Below are 17542 nucleotides of genomic sequence, written 5' to 3'. Positions count from 1 at the left end.
GTCCATTGTTCTATGTCTGGTTCCAACTTTGCTTCTTGACCTGCATACAGATTTCTCAGGAGGCAGGTCAGGTGGTCTGGCATTCCCATCTCTTGAAGACTTTCCCATGGTTTGTTGTGATCCACACAGTCAAAGACTTTAGCATAGTCAATGAAGCAGATGTTTTTCTGGAATTCTCTTGCTTTTTCTATGATCCAGCAGATGTTGGCAATTTGATGTCTGGTTCCTCTACCTTTTCTAAATCCAGCTTCAACATCTGGAAGTTCATGGTTCATGTACTGCTAAAGCCTGGCTTGGAGAATTTTGAGCATTACTTTGCTAGCATGTGAGATGAGTGCAACTGTGAGGTAGTTTGAACATCTTTTGGCGTGATTATAGAAGCTGGTAAATCCAAAATCTATTGGGTGGCCTGATGCTGTGGAGGCCCAAGGAGAGCTGAGGTTCCAGGTCAGAAGCCATCAGGAAGAGCTGGATTTGTAGAAGGAGCCCAAAGTGCAGAGGTGGTTGGGCAGTGGAATTCTCCTTCTCAGAGGAGGGCCAGTCTTTCTGTTCTAATTAAGCCATCAACCCATTGAAAGAGGCCTAACCACTTTATGGAGGGTAATTTGCTTTACTCAAACCCACCAATCTCAGTGTTAATCCCATTTCAGAAACACCCAAAATCATGATTTTTTAAAAAATATGTATTTATTTCTTTTTATCTTGTTGCTGCATGGCCTTCTCTCTAGTTGTGGCAAGCAGGGGTCACTCTCTAGTTGGGCTTCTCATTGTGGTGGCTGTTCTTGCTGTGGAGCATGGGCTCTAGGGCACTCAGGCTTCAGCAGCTGCAGCTCCCCAGCTCTGGAGCACAGGCTCAGCTGTTGTGCATGGGCTTAGCTGCCCCGCAGCATGTGGGATCTTCCCCGACCAGGGATCGAACCTGCGTCCTCCTGCAGTGGCAGGCGGGTTCTTTACGACTGAGCCACCAGGGACACCTCAAAATAATGTTTGACCAGTGACATCTGGGCACTCCATGGCCTGGCTGATTTAACACGTAATATTAGCCTCAGATGGTAAAAGTGTCTGCCTACAATGCGGGAGACCCGGGTTTAGTCCCTGGGTTGGGAAGACCCCCTGGAGAAGGCGATGGCAAGCCACTCCAGTACTCTTGCCTGGAAAATCCCATGGATGGAGGAGCCCAGTAGGCTACAGTCCATGGGGTTGTAAAGAATCGGACACGACTGAGTGACTTCACTTTCTTTCTCTCATTAGCCATCACAACTGGGATTGAAAAAAAGATTGAGAACCAGCTAAAGAAAATATTTGCCATCCTATACAAATACATACTTAAGCAAGGGCCTTTATTTTCGGTTTGGAGCTAAGCATAGCTCCTTCTCCTTCCCCAGATGTATGCTGGAGAAGCGCAGGGAGGAGTTGGGACGCGAAACACTCCACCAGGAAAGAGACATTGGACTTGTGAAAGGGAGTGAATAAACAGGATGAATGACACAGAGGCCAGGCAGAAAAATAGGGACTGTGCAGAGAAGAACGCTAGACATGAAGCCAAAATATGGGTTTTTTTAAACAACACTGTCGTAGGCAGGTGCATTAGAGAAAGCCATGAGCAAGTAAGTCATGTTCAGGTTATGATGGCATGGTAGTCGTTGATTAGAAACACACTAGCAAAGGAAATATGGTTTGTCTCAGAGCAAGGAAAGTTAAAAAGCGGAGGCGGGGTGGACCTCTTATAAAGGGGGAAAAAGTACTCCATTTCCTGCTAAACTGTTGGCGAATGAACTTGGGAGGAGTGTCCTGGAAGTGGACTGCAGACCCAGTTCCCCGGAGTGGGAGTGAGTCAGCAGGGTTCGGGCCGCCAGCGGAGGCAGACCAGCCAGGCTGGAGCTGTTGTCTCAGCGGCCTCAACAATATAGGACACGTAAATGCAGGGGGAGTTTGATGGACAGATGGAAAGTTGATAATAACACTTCTGAAATTTTAGTTTGTGTATGATTTGAAGTATCCATTTTATTCAAAGCTTATTTCCTTAAGAACTATATACTACATTGCAGTGCTAAGAAGGTATTTGGCCATGCTTTGTTACTGAAAATATTCTGACTGGAGGATAACTTGCATTATGAATATAATTGCACTCATCTATTAGGATCTTTATAATGTAGAGCTAAAGTAGAGAAAATAAGACATGCATGTAAAATGAACAGTGAAAGTGAAAGTTGCCCAGTCGTGTCTGACTCTTTGCAACCCCATGAACTATAGCCTGCCAGGCTCCTCTGTCCATGGAATTCTCCAGGCCAGAATACTGGAGTGGGTAGCAATTCCATTCTCCAGGGGATCTTCCTGACCCAAGGATCAAACTAAATCCAATTACAAAAAGCAGCACTTTATTTTTCATTAACAAGCAATCTAACTGATCTCAAATCAAATTTTTACTCACTTAAAACTGAAATCTGAGATTATGAATAGGCATTCAATTTTCTAGAAATGCCTTTTTGGTGTTACCCTGAATGAGTTGATTTGCTCTTTAGTGGAAGCTTTACTTTCATGTATTTTAATAAACTTTGCAGATAGCATTTCTCTCTCTTCACTAATAATTGAAAGGTACGGTAAGAAAATGAACTGTGCTGAGTGGGACTATGAGAACAATCACTGTATGTAATTGCTTAAAGTCCTATTCTTTGTTTGAGGTTTTGAAGTCAAATAATGGTGTGTTTACTTTGACCCTTTCCTAATTGACCTTGTAAGACAAGTATGGTTGGAATAAAGCCTCTGGCTGCCCGTGCCTTTTATGTGCTCACCTCATGACCAGCGCAGGCATGCCTGGCAGAGGAAGGATGAGGGAAAGTTTATCTCCTCTCCCTTCATGCAGATAGATTGTACCTCTTACTGTCTGGGAGGAAAGCATCTATGGAGTGCTTAGGAAGTGAGTTGGCATAAATCTGCAAGGAGCAGAAACCAGGATGATAATTGTTTTGCTCAGCATCAGTAACCCAGTGTTTTAAGAAAGAAATGACAAAAGATGAGCTCATGGGGAGGCCTGAGGGCGCAAGAAGGCTTTCCTTTACGCTTCGGTCGGAGCCTCGGGTCTCAGTGGCTCTTGTGGACAGTTGTGCTGGGTGTACACTGTTCAACCCTAGAAGTTACCATTCACAACACGATTACGTACGTGCCTACCATAGTAGCCAAGTAAGTCACTGACAGAAGGAAGAGCTACTATGACTGTACCTGATGCTGAATCAGGGGGGCAGGTAAGAAGAGTCATTTCAGATGAAGATAAATGCAATATAGGAGCAAGTTATAAACCAGGAGTTACAGAGCTTAAAATAGTTCAGTTTTGATTTGCAGGTGTATTGCGTTTCCTGTAAATAAGTGAAACACACCTATTCCACTTACTATGTTTGTGTGTGCGCTCACTGTCCGATTCTCTTCCACCCAGCGGAGTGTAACCCGCCGGGTTCCTCTAGTGGTACTTTCACATTGCCTTAATTACCTAGACGGTGCTCTTCAAATGGTGATTCAGCAGTGCGTATATATATTTCATAACCTTGAGATCTATACTTCTGGATATTAAGCAAGAGAGTTTTGAACAGTTCTAAAACGTAAAGCACAATTATTTTTACCCTTAGAATTTAATAATTTAATTTTACTTAAAAAAAAAAACTTAATATTTTGAAATTTTATCCTGACTTGACTTTTGGAATATCGTTACGTTTCTCTGGACCTCAGTTTCCTCAGCAGGAAAATTAATGAGGTTAGACGGTCCATGTTTACCTACAGTGCAATTTCAGAATTGTCAGTCGTCATCTGCAGCCAGCCATGTGAGCACCACGTGCGGGCAATAGTGCCCTCTGGTGGTGACTACCTCATATTACAGCCACAAGTTTCAAGGACAGATTTCAGTTCGGTTCAGTTGCTCGTGTCTGACTCTTTGCGACCCCATGAACTGCAGCACGTCAGGCTTTGCCGTCCATAACCAGCTGCCAGAGCTTGCTCAAACTCATGTCCATTGAGTCAGTGATGCCATCCAACCATCTCATCCCCTGTCTTCCCCTTCTCTTCCTGTCTTCAATCTTGCCCATTCCAGTGAGTCAGTTCTTCTCATCAGGTGGCCAAACTATTGGAATTTCAGCTTCCGCATCAGTCCTTCCAATGAATATTCAGGAATGATTTCCTTTAGGATGGACTGGTTTGACTCCTTGCAGTCCAAGGGACTCTCAAGAGTTTTCTCCAATACCACACACAGTTCAAAAGCATCAATTCTTCAGTGCTCAGCTTTTTTTTTTTTTCCAGCTTTCTTTACAGTCCAACTCTCTCTCACATCCATACATGACTACTGGAAAAACCATAGTTTTGACTAGCTTTGCTTTGTCAGCAAAGTAATGCCTCTGCTTTTTAATACACTGTCTAGGTTGGTCATAGCTTTTCTTCCAAGGAGCAAGCGTCTTTTAATTTCATGGCTGCAGTCACCATCTGCAGTGATTTTGGAGCCCAGAAAAATAAAGTCTGTCACTGTTTCTATTGTTTCCCCGTCTGTTTATCATGAGGTAATGGGACTGGATGCCATGATCTTAGTTTTCTGAATGTTGAGTTTTAAGCCAGCTTTTTCACTCTCCTCTTTCACTTTCAAGAGGCTCTTTAGTTCTTCTTTGCTTTCTGCCATAAGGGTGGTGTCATCTGCATATCTGAGGTTATTGATATTTCTCCTGCCAGTCTTGATTCCAGCTTGTGCTTCATCCAGCATTTTACATGATATACTCAGCATATAAGTTAAATAAGCAGGGTGACAATATGCAGCCTTAATGTACTCCTTTCCCGATTTGGAACCAGTCCATTGTTCCATATCCGGTTCTAATCGTCGCTTCTTGACCTGCATACAGATTTGTCAGGAGGCAGGTTAGGTGGTCTGGTATTCCCATCTCTTGAATAATTTTCCACAGTTTGTTGTGATCCACACAAAGGCTTTAGCATAGTCAATAAAGCAGAAATGGATGTTTTTTCTGAAATTCTCTTGCTTTTTCTATGATCCAACGGCTGTTGGTAATTTGATCTCTAGTTTCTCTGCCTTTTCTAAATCTAGCTTGAGCATCTGGAAGTTCATGGTTCACATATTGCTGAAGCCTGGCTTGGAGAATTTGGGGCATTACTTTGCTAGTGTGTGAGATGAGTGCATTGTGCGATAGTTTAAACATTCTTTGCAATTGCCTTTCTTTGGAATTGGAATGAAAACTGACCTTTTCCAGTCCTGTGGCCACTGCTGAGTTTTTCAAATTTGCTGGCATATTGAGTGCAGCACTTTCACAGCATCTTCTTTTAGGATTTGAAATAGCTCAACTGGAATTCCATCACCTCCACTAGCTTTGTTCGTAGTGATGCTTCCTAAGGTCCACTTGACTTCACATTCCAGGATGTCTGGCTCTAGGTGAGTGATCACACCATCGTGGTTATCTGGGTCATGAAGATCTTTTTTGTATAGTTATTCTGTGTATTCTTGCCACCTCTTCTTAATATCTTCTGCTTCTGTTAGGTCCATACCATTTCTGTCCTTTATTGAGCCCATCTTTGCATGAAATGTTCCCTTGGTATCTAATTTTCTTGAAGAGATCTCTAGTCTTTCCCATTCTGTTGTTTTCCTCTATTTCTTTGCATTGATCACTGAGGAAGGCTTTCTTATCTCTCCTTGCTGTTCTTTGGAACTCTGCATTCAAATGGGTCTATCTTTCCTTTTCTTCTTTACCTTTAGCTTCTCTTCTTTTCCAAGCTATTTGTAAGGTCTCCTCAGACAACCATTTTGCCTTTTTGCATTTTTTTTTTCCTTAGGGATGGTCTTGATCGCTGCCTCCTGTAGAATTGTCTTCCCAATATTTTGCAGTCTAATAGAAAATATTTCTGCTTAGAATTATAGAATATGTAAGCTGAAAAGGACCTTAGAGATTAACTAGTCTTGTTTTCTCATTTTACCAATTAAAAGTAGAAAGGTTAGATGAATACTGGACTTCAAAGAATAAATTTTTTGTTTCTCTTATTCTTTAATTGGGGTTAAATGCACATGACGTAAGTGTTTTATAGTTAATAATTCAGTGGCATTTAGTATATTCCCTATGTTGTGTAACCTCCCCTTTATTGTTTTTTTTTTTTTTTAATATGTATTTATTTTGGCTGCACTGGGTCTTAGTTGGGACACACGGAATCTGCAGTCTTCTTTGTGGCATTCTAAGTCCTAGAGCAGCACCTGGGATGCAATTCCCTGACCGGGGATTGAGCCTGGGCCCCCCTGCATTGGGAGTGCGGAGGCTTAGCTACTGGATCACCAGGGAAGTGTCTCCCCTTTATTCTTAAGCACACACATAGCTCAGACTTTAAAAATAATTCTTATTTGGTTAATGCAAAAAAAAAAAAAAAAAACAGAAAAAAATGCATTCCTTCCATATAATGTTTGTTTTCCCTAATTGTTGACTTCTCAGATTGTCACTTCAGAGTCATACTTAACAAGTAAGCAAGGAGGAAATGAAACAGCTCATATGTCCTTCCAGTTGGAAAAATATGAAATAGATCAGCTTAGAAAATTAGCATGTTGAACTTTTCTCCCACTTGCCTGTTCATTGTATTGTCCAGGCTTGTGTCTTATCAAATTTTAGAAGTTATGTCATTGCTAATTTATCTTGAGATTGTCTCAATGCAAGATTTAATGTTTTATTTCCAAAGTCCTATTTACTTAGAAATGGGGGAAACCTTTCATGCAGGCCTTCATAAGAAATTCATAGGTTATCAATCATTATTTTAAGGTCTTTATGTGTGGTATAATTTAATGCTATTACAAGTCTATAAATGTTGAATCCAGGTTTTAGAAATTATTTCTAAACGAAGCCTCCATTATTTTGGCGTTCATACCCAACAAATCTCTGTCTCCTGTTAGAGTCTGGCTACATAAACAGCAATATGATGGAAAACGCTGAGAGTGACTGAACTTGGAAGGAGCAGAGCTAGGTAAAGGTTGGTGGTGGAGGAACTTGATTGGTCTAAGGCCTGTGAGTTTCCTTAGAGCCTTAACATTCACAGGAGTCCCGCAGAATATAAACCCTGCCAAGACTTTAGACTTCATTACTTCCCTGTCCTCTACAAGTACAGTTTAATTGAACATTAAGCAATTTGATCTCTTTCACCTAATAAATCGAGCAAATTCAATAAACATAAATCCTGCTAATGATAAAGCTGACCCTGGTGGGGCTGAGCTCATCAGCATTCATGGTTATTACTCTCCCTGGAATTACAGTCTCAGATGCTTATTACCAAACTGAGTACTCACCTGATGCTTATAGTCTTAGGAATGTATTTAATAATTTTCTTCTCAGGGTTTCAGAAGGGCAGCTGTGGAACAGAAAGTTCATGGTTTTGCAGACAGACTAAGAGTCAAATTGTTCAACTAAGCTAGGACAGTTGTGCTGTAAACCTTAGCTTTCTTATTGGAAACAAAAGGAGCTAATTACAGGTATTGCATCAGATTCTGAGATTTAAAGGGAAAAGTGTGTGATTCTGCTTCTCTGGCAGTCCAATGGTTAGGATTCCATGCTTCCATTGCAAGAGGTATGGGTTCAATCTCTGGTTGTGGAACTGAGATCCTGTATGCTATGCAGTGTGACCAAGAAAAATAAATAAAGGTGAAAGTGTGTGCAAAAGTATAGAGCACTTGACACACAGATGCTATGATAATAGTGCATGTTCACTAACTTTCTTTTTTTCGACTGTCCCTTAACAGGGATCTGTATCAGGCAGGGTTTACACAGTCCTTTCGTTTTCCCGAGGCTTTCTTATCCATTTTATATGCCTGGGACTCTGAGGTAGCATCCCTCCTCTTCTTCACCTGGCTGACCCGCTTCCTATAGATGCTCACCTCCAAGGTGAAACCTTCCCCAGCTCTTCCTGACTGACTGTAGGCATTGCCCCTTCTTCACGCATTAGTGCATATGTCAGTGGCCTGTCATTTTATCCTTCCTGTTCCTCCCAAACCCCATTCTGCCTGTTAATATTCTCAGCCTCTGGTTGGATGAGTGAGTAAGTCAATCTCTGAATGGAACAATGAATTTCTTTTAACGCTGCTAAGGCCGAGTACCATAATCTCTGTTCAGTAGACAAAGCTCAGAGAAAGGTATCCAGTCCAAAGAACAGGAAGCAGTAGGACTAGAACTCAGGGCTTTTGACCCAGGTCCTTTCTCTTTTTAGGATACCCAGTTTTCTCTCCCAACTCAGCAGGCTTTGACATCAGAAAAGCAGGGATGCTGTCTGTTCAGCAGGCACTATTGGTAAGAGTTTACTCTGAGAATGAGCAGAAGCAGTCAGATGTCTTCATTCCACAAGGTGTGGCGCTGCCAGGATAATCCTTTTTGATGTTTCTTCCTCTGTCCTCAGTATTGGACAACATGTTCTGTAAATGGTCAACATTTATCTAATTCCATAGCTTTCACTAATTTCAAAGAAAAATGCCTACTATACTGCAGGCTCAGCAGCCATTAGGATAAATCTTCATTCTCCCCATCTCCTTCCTCCACATCCTGATGTGTATGTGTTCCAAACACCATCATCAATTAATAATACATGTGGAGGTCTGTAGGAAAAACACCTGGTCTAGAAATTTCAGCAAAATATGACCCATTTTCCTTTATGGATATGGATATGATAGTATCTGCCTATACTCCATTGATAATAAGAACTGGGTACCTCTTCCAGGGCATTTTGGGGCAGAATTTTTCTGATTTTCTTAATGCAAATTCTGTCAACCCCACGAAAAGTCAACACTGGACAACTGACAAGTTTGATTACCTTCCTGTAGCAGTTCAGTTCAGTCGCTCAGTCATGTCCGACTCTGCAACCCCATGAACCACAGCACACAGGCCTCCCTGTCCATCACCAACTTCCGGAGTTCACCCAAACCTATGTCCATTGAGTTGGTGATGCCATCCAACCATCTTATCCTCTGTCATCCCTTTCTCCTGCCCTCAATCTTTCCCAGCATCAGGGTCTTTTCCAATGAGTCAATTCTTCGAATGAGGTGGCCAAAGTACTGGAGTTTCAGCTTCAACATCAGTCCTTCCGATGAACACCCAGGACTGATCTCCTTTAGGATGGACTGGTTGGATCTCCTTGCAGTCCAAGGGACTCTCAAGAGTCTTCAACACCACAGTTCAAAAGCATCAATTTTTCTGCACTCAGCTTTCTTTATAGTCCAACTCTCACATCCATACATGATTACTGGGAAAACCATAGCCTTGACTAGATGGACCGTTGTTGACAAAGTAATGTCTCTGCTTTTTAATATGCTGTCTAGGTTGGTCATAACTTTTCTTCCAAGGAGTAAGTGTCTTTTAATTTCATGGCTGTAGTCACCATCTGCAGTGATTTTGGAGCCCAGAAAAATAAAGTCAGCCACTGTTTCCACTGTTTCCCCATCTATTTGCCACAAAGTGATGGGCCCAGATGCCATGATCTTAGTTTTCTGAATGTTGAGCTTTAAGCCAACTTTTTCACTCTCCTCTTTCACTTTCATCAAGAGGCTTTTTAGTTCCTCTTCACTTTCTGCCATAAGGGTGGTGTCATCTGCATATCTGAGGTTATTGATATTTCTCCCGGCAATCTTGATTCCAGTTTGTGCTTCATGCAGCCCAGCGTTTCTCATGATGTACTCTGCATATATGTTAAATAAGCAGGGTGACAATATACCACCTTGACGTACTCCTTTTCCTATTTGGAACCATGTCTGTTGTTCCATGTCCAGTTCTAACTGTTGCTTCCTGACCTGCATACAGGTTTCTAAAGAGGCAGGTCAGGTGGTCTGGTATGCCCAAACCTTGAATAATTTTCCACAGTTTATTGTGATACACAGTCAAAGGCTTTGACATAGTCAATAAAGCAGAAATAAATGTTTTTCTGGAATTCTTTGCTTTTTAATGATCCAGCAGATGTTGGCAATTTGATCTCTGGTTCCTCTGCCTTTTCTAAAACCAACTTGAACATCTGGAAGTTCACGGTTCACATATTGCTGAAGCCTGGCTTGGAGAATTTTGAGCATTACTTTACTAGCGTGTGAGATGAGTGCAACTGTGCAGTAGTTTGAGCATTCTTTCGCATTGCCTTTCTTTGGGATTGGAATGAAAACTGATCTTTTCCAGTCCTGTAGCCACCGCTGACTTTTCCAAATTTGCTGGCATATTCAGTGCAACACTTTCACAGCATCACCTTTTAGGATTTGAAATTGCTCAACTGGAATTCCATCACATCCACTAGCTTTGTTCATAGTGATGCTTCCTAAGGCCCACTTGACTTCTCATTCCAGGATGTCTGACTCTAGGTGAGTGATCACACCATCGTGAACATCTTGGTCATGAAGATCTTTTTTGTATAGTTCTTCTGTGTATTCTTGCCACCTCTTCTTAGTATCTTCTGCTTCTGTTAGGTCCATACTATTTCTGTCCTTTATTGTGCCCATCTTTGCATGAAATGTTCCCTTGGTATCTCTAATTTTCTTGAAGAGATCTCTAGTCTTTCCCATTCTGTTGTTTTCCTCTATTTCTTTTTATTGATCACTGAGGAAGGCTCTCATCTCTCCTTGCTATTTGGAACTCTGCATTCAAACGGGTATATCTTTCCTTTTCTCCTTTGCTTTTGGCTTCTCTTCTTTTCACAGCTATTTGTAAGGTCTCCTCAGACAACCATTTTGCCTTTTTGCATTTCTTTTCTTGGAAATGGTCTTGCTCCCTGTCTCCTGTACAATGTCATGAACCTCAGTCCATAGTTCATCAGGCACTCTGTCTATCAGATCTAATCCCTTAAATCTATTTCTCACTTCCACTGTATAGTCATAAGGGGTTTGATTTAGGTCATACCTGAATGGTCTAGTGGTTTTCCCCACTTTCTTCAATTTAAGTCTGAATTTGGCAATAAGGAGTTCATGATCTGAGCTACAGTCAGCTCCCAGTCTTGGTTTTGCTGACTCTATAGAGCTTCTCCATCTTTGGCTGCAAAGAATATAATCAATCTGATTTGGGTGTTGACCATCTGGTGATGTCCATGTGTAGAGTCTTCTCTTGTGTTGTTGGAAGTGGGTGTTTGCTATGACCAGTGCATTCTCTTGGCAAAACTCTATTAGCCTTTGCCCTGCTTCATTCCATACTCCAAGGCCAAATTTGCCTTTTACTTCAGGTGTTTCTTGACTTCCTACTTTTGTGTTTCAGTCTCCTGTAATGAAAAGGACATCTGTTTTGGGTGTTAGTTCTAAAAGGTGTTGTAGGTCTTCATAGAACCGTTCAACTTCAGCTTCTTCAGTGTTACTGGTCAAATCATAGACTCGAATTATCATGATATTGAATGGTTTGCCTTGGAAATGAACAGAGATCATTCTGTTGTTTTTGAGATTGCATCCAAGTATTGCATTTCAGACTCTTTGTTGACTATGATGGCTACTCCATTTCTTCTAAGGGATTCCTGCCCACAGTAGTAGATATAATGGTCATCTGAGTTAAATTCACCCATTCCAGTCCATCTTAGTCGCTGATTCATAGAATGTCGACATTCACTCTTGCCATCTCCTGTCTGACCACTTCCAATTTGCCTTGATTCATGGACCTAACATTCCAGGTTCCTATGCAATATTGCTCTTTACAGCATCAGACCTTGCTTCTATCACCAGTCACATCCACAACTGGGTGTTGTTTTTCCTTTGGCTCCATCCCTTCATTCTTTCTGGAGTTATTTCTCCACTGATCTCCAGTAGCATATTGGGCACCTAGCAACCTGGGGAGTTCATCTTTCAGTGTCCTAACTTTTTGCCTTTTCATACTGTTCATGGGGTTCTCAAGGCAAGAACACTGAAGTGGTTTGCCATTCCCTTCTCCAGTGGACCACATTCTGTCAGACCTCTCCACCATGACCCGACCATCTTCTGTGGCCCCACATGGCATGGCTTAGTTTCGTTGAGTTAGACAAGACTGTGGTCCTGTGATCAGATTGGCTAGTTGTCTGTGATTATGGTTTCAGTCTGTCTGCCCTCTGATGCCCTCTCAGCACCTACCATCTTACTTGGGTTTCTCTTACCTTGGACGTGGGGTATCTCTTCACGCCCTCCAGCAAAGTGCAGCCGCTGCCCCTGACCTTGGTCGTGGGGTAGCTCCTCTCGGCTGCTCCTGCGTAACGCAGCCACAGCTCCTTACTTTTCCTTTACTTGAAAATGATGCCCTTGTAACTTCAGAGCACTCGGTTTTTAGCCCTGATGTGTGGAGAACAAAATACTGCCTCTTCATCATTTCTAAAAGCAGCTGAATTTAATCTGCCTCAGTCAGAGACTTCCCCTCCCAGTGTCCTCACGTGCCAGAGTGGCATTTTGACATGTGACTGTCCAGACCAGCCCTGCAGATGTGTCTGTCAAAAGGAATGGAGATTTCCTGCCAGGATATGTGCTTCCTATTGCTGTAGACAGTGGGGGCCTCAGATCTCCTGGCTCCAGGGGGCAATTTTTTAACTTTTCTTTTTCCAATTTAAAATTAAAGCGGCACCATGTGTCATGTGAATCTGCCATGCCAGGGAAATGAGTGTGAGCCATGGCCTGGATCCTGTTTAGACCCCGTGGTGGTGGCCCACACCATCCGTGTATGTCATTCAAAGCTCTGATCAAGAGCTTAGCAGCTGTGCCTACTGAGGTGGGGAGTGCAATGAGTGCGGCTTAGGGGTGTGACTGTTTCCACTTCTTTTCACATTCATGTTTGGCTAGATCCTGGACGGACAGGTATAGTATCCCTGAAATGGCATTTGCAAAAAAAAAAAAAAAAAAAAAAAAGAAAGAAATCCTTACTATCACAGTTAGGGAATTCAAGGTTAAGATTTGTTTTGTCAAATCTTAACAGATAATTGTCTATTTGTCTAAAAATGATTTTTAAAAAACAGCCTGCTTTCTTTACTTTGGAGGTCTTATTTCAATGAGGCCTCATAGGTACAGATTGCTTTTTTTTCTCCTGTTAATCTGTCTTGTATCAATTTAATTATTAGACCAGTCAAAAGAATTAAAGAGGGGCAGTGGGAAAATTTCCCCTTCCCTAGCAATGGCTTTTTACCATAAAATTTTTAATTGAAATGTATAAAATGAAAAGGATTATTCTTTAAAAGTAGAGAGTAAACAAAGCAATCCAGATCATAATGTGACTCTCTAGAGATGGTACATTGACTTTTCATAAAGTAGTGGAATAAAATTTTGCTTGTGTTCATCATAATAAAAAAGAAATGACTTTTGCTTTATAAAGTACAAGCTCTTTCTTTGCATTTAGCCCCAGACAACTAGGTGCTTAATTTGCTGTTGCTGTTGTTTTCAAATCTGTATTTATTGGCTATGCTGAGTCTTAGTTGCATCATGCAGGATCTTCAATCTTTGTTGCACCATATGAACTCTTAAGTAAGGCATACTCTTAAGTACCCTGCTTAAATAAGGGATATCTTGCGGAAGGAAAAAGACTTCAGGGACAAAAAAAATAAAATTTGTTCATTTTTACGTGTTGAAGTGGATGAAGTAGCAGCCAAGAGATTCTCATGGGCTTCCATCAGGAGTTGTGGAAATACAGAGATCTGCTGTTCGTGGGCCCCATGCCCTCAGCCAACCACAAATCACTGCCTCCCCAAACTGGACTCTAGCCATAACCATGACCCAACCCTAGGGATGAACAAGGCGGAGTACCTCCAAGCTCGATGGGTTCTGGTTGTGGCTTGGAATGCTCAGAGACCCAGCACATGTTAGAAAGTGCATGTGTCCAGACCCTGAAGGCCATGCCTTGTTAAGGACGCACTAGAAAATTCCATGATATTCCAGTTGGTCCCTTAGAAGATAATGAGAAACCCGCTGGCTACTTGAGGCATTCCTGAAAGGTTCAGGCATAGACTAACAACTGCTGAACATCAATTTCCCCCCGTATTATGTGTTCTATTGGTCTGGTGTTAAAATGTGCTGTTTTTCATACCTTATCACTGTCTGACCGAGTGATTAAATTTTCCCAAGCAGTCATTAATTTTTGAGATGAAATGCATGAGAATGTCTTTCTCTATTTACTGAGTTGGAATTTCCCCCCATCTATTTAAGAATTCTTGATCTTGAAACAATATCTAAAAACAGCTAGAGGATGTGCTTTCATTGCTCTTAATTTCTTGTGCAATTCTTAGACCATTGGCAACTACCTTTGAAGTTTTGCTAACACTAAAATTTCTATCAATCATTCTGTCATTGAAAATCCTCATTTACTTCCAGATGTTCAGCAGGGCCTCGAGTGATTTTTACCTAAAGAGAAAAAACTGTAACCTCCATTTTCTTGGTTCTTCAGAATTCATGAACAATTATGTAACATCTCACCTTTTAAAATACCTGTTTTTTGTTTGGCTGCACTGGGCCTTAGTTGTAGCATGTGAGATCTTTGGCTTTCCTTGTGATACGGGCTGTTTTAGTCCTGGTATGCAGAATCTTTAGTTGTGGCATGTGAACTCTTAGTTGCAGCTTATGGGATCTAGTTCCCTGACCAGGGATGTAATCCACACCTCCTGCATTGGGAGTGTGGAGTTTTAGCCACTGGACTATCAGGGAAGACCCTCACCTCATTTTTAACACAGAGGCAAACAGGAATTATCCCCATGTGACAGATGTGGAAACTGAGACTTACCCACAAGTGCTAAGCTGGGAAGTTAAGTTGCACAATCAGAACTTGAGCTCCCGCTTCTGCCTCGGAAGCCCATGTTCTTTCTATTACCCCCTGCTCATGTCAACCTTGACCCTGGCCAAAAATGAGAGCAGATGTGTGCAGTGGGAGAGGCCGCATGGATGGATTAGAACAGACCCATTCATGATCCCAGAAAAATAACTCAAAATGCATGCCCCAGTGTTGATGGGACTGCAGCTCATCTTCAAATACAAAAGAGTACGTCTGACACAGAAGTCAGGTTTTGAAAACTGACCAGAACTACCCTGACATCTGGCTTGTTAATGTGTTAGAGAAAGTGGAGCAGCAAAGGACAATAAGTTCTAGAAAGTTGAGAGAAAAACATATATCCAGGGATGGAGGGAAAGAGGATGCAGCAAACACCAAAGGTCCCCCTACCCACGTTACCATCCTCTGCTTCCCTTTGCAGCCTGGGTCACATTCAGAGCCTTTCTTAAGGACCACTTGGTGGTCCCCAAACACAGTTCACAGGTTGCTTTTGTGATGCCTTTGGGTTTTTGTTGTTGTTCATTTGCTAAGTTGGGTCTGACTCTCTGCGACCCCTTGGACTGCAGCACACCAGGCTTCACTGTCCTTCACCATCTTCCAGAGTTTGCTCAAATTCATGTCCATTGTGTTGGTGGTACTACCTAACCATCTCATCCTCTGCCGCCCTCTTCTCCTTTGGCCTTCAGTCTTTCCAGCATCAAGGTCTTTTCCACTGAGTTGGCTCTTCTCAGGTTGCCGAAGTATTTAGAGCTTCAGCAACACTCCTTCCAATGAATATTCAGGGTTGATTTCCTTTAGGATTGACTGGTTTAATCTCCTTGCAGTCCAAAGGACTCTGAAGAGTCTTCTCCAGCACTCCAATCCCAAAGCATTTATTCTTCGGTGCTCACCTTCTTTATGTCCAACTCTCACATCTGTACATGACTACTAGAAAAAAGTGTTGACTATATGGACCTTTGTTGGCAAAATGAAGTCTCTTCTTTTTAATATGCTGTCTAGGTTTGTCATAGCTTTTCTTCCAAGGAGCAAGCATCTTTTAATTTTGTGCCTGCAGCCACCATCTGGAGTGATTCTGGAGCCCAAGAAAATAAATTCTGCCACTCTTTTCATTTTTCCCCATTTATTTGCCATGAAGTGATGGGACCAGATGCCATGACCTTAGTTCTCTGAATGTTGAGTGTTAAGCCAGCTTTTTCACTCTCCTATTTTACCTTCATCAAGAGACTCTTTAGTTCCTCTTCACTGCCTTTGGGTAAGTGCTTTTTAAAATCCCAAATAGCTTCTATGAAGTAAATCCCACTCATGAAGTGCTAGCTTTTCCAGGAAGCTGTTCCTAAACATCCCATAAGAACAGAAGTCCGTTCCTCCTCCACTCCTCCCTCGTTTGATCCCTTCCTTTTGTGATGTTAGATGGTGAGAGCTTGGAGGGTGGAGGCTGCATGGTCTAGGGGAAGAGCCACAGGCTCCAGACCTGACCGCCAGGTGCTGGAGAGGAGTGTGCTGCTCAGCCATCTCTGGACTTGGTTTATAAAATACAAACGCAAATTAATTGTAATATCTACTCTTGATCACAGCTGTTGCCTGCGTAAAATCTTGAGTCTCCCTTTCAGATGTACAAGAAATTGTATATAAAAAGACATGAGAGAACAGGAATGACATCTGCGTGTCAAACTTGTAAACATTTCTGCGATCTTGCCCTCGCAGGGAAATCCTTTATTCTTCCCTTTCAGACTTTAAGCAGAACTGACAACCATTTGTGTTCTCTTTGTTTGAAGCTTTATTTTTGCGAGTCAAGGGTCTTTTTCCAGGTTTAGCTTTTTCCTTAATAAAATTAATACTTCTCATGAAATGATTTCATGGAAGAGTGCCTGGGCAGTCTCGGTGGGGCGGGGGTCGGGAGGGGGTGTTGATCCTGGAATGCTTCCCACAAGGAGAGACTGTAAGAAGGGACAACCATAATCCTGCCATGTCTAGTGGTTCAGGGTCTTTTCTGTCTTTACACTCCCTTCTTTCACTTTAGGAGAGAATGTGTAGGTGTGTATACACATGCATGCATGTGCATACACATCCACACACCTTTGACCCCTTTCAGGAGGGGTGATGGAAGAAAGCCTTGAGAATTCACCCTCTTGCATCAGTGCTTTTCTTTAGTTTTGTTACAGAAGGAAGCAAAATAGAGGAAAACTTCAATCTGTGATCCAGGCAAGTGTGACTGCTGCCCCTAAGAGTGTCCAGCCAGTCCTGGGGCTGGCTGACCTGCAGCTCTCAGTTCTGGTAGAGCTGTTGATGTCTGGGGAGCCTCAGAATTTTCACCAACTGCTAGATGAGTCCTCAGGCAGTACAGTTTTTGTAAAATGTGCATTCAGAAGATGAAGCTGTCTCTTCTAAAGCCTTCCTTTATAGATCTTCTGAATAATTCTGCTCCAACGTACAGGAAAGAGCTTGGGACCATGAAATGCAGTGAAAACGTGATCAGTTCAGTTCAGTGGCTCAGTCGTGTCCAACTCTTTGCGACCCCATGCTCATGACAAATGGAGAACCAAGATCCCATGTGCTGAGTGGGTCCAGTGAGAAGGACCAAAAGAGGGGTTTAAGTTGGCCATGGAGAAGGGAAAAATGACCTCAAGAAGTGGTGACTGCAGATGAATTTAGCTAAGGTGCAGAAGAGGCAAGGACGGGGTTTACAGAGGAGCTGAGATAGGTGTAGGAGAGGAAGAGACGTTAAGTGTCCAACCTTGAGCTGCCGGACTGAGGTCAAGCATGTGCTGCCTCATACTAGCTGTCATTTAACCACTCTCTGCTTCTATTTCCTGTTGACAAAATGT

At 42.3% G+C, this 17542-nt stretch overlaps 1 protein-coding gene across 12 annotated transcripts in view; it reads left to right on the top strand.

The window, feature by feature from the left end:
* LTBP1 (latent transforming growth factor beta binding protein 1) overlaps positions 1-17542 on the top strand; it is a 453522-nt gene that overhangs the window by 429270 nt on the left and 6710 nt on the right. The window lies entirely within an intron of this gene.

This window comes from Muntiacus reevesi, chromosome 3 (assembly GCF_963930625.1).
Source record: "Muntiacus reevesi chromosome 3, mMunRee1.1, whole genome shotgun sequence".
Taxonomy (NCBI): Eukaryota; Metazoa; Chordata; class Mammalia; order Artiodactyla; family Cervidae; genus Muntiacus; species Muntiacus reevesi.
This window is presented reverse-complemented; position numbering and strand designations above follow the sequence as displayed.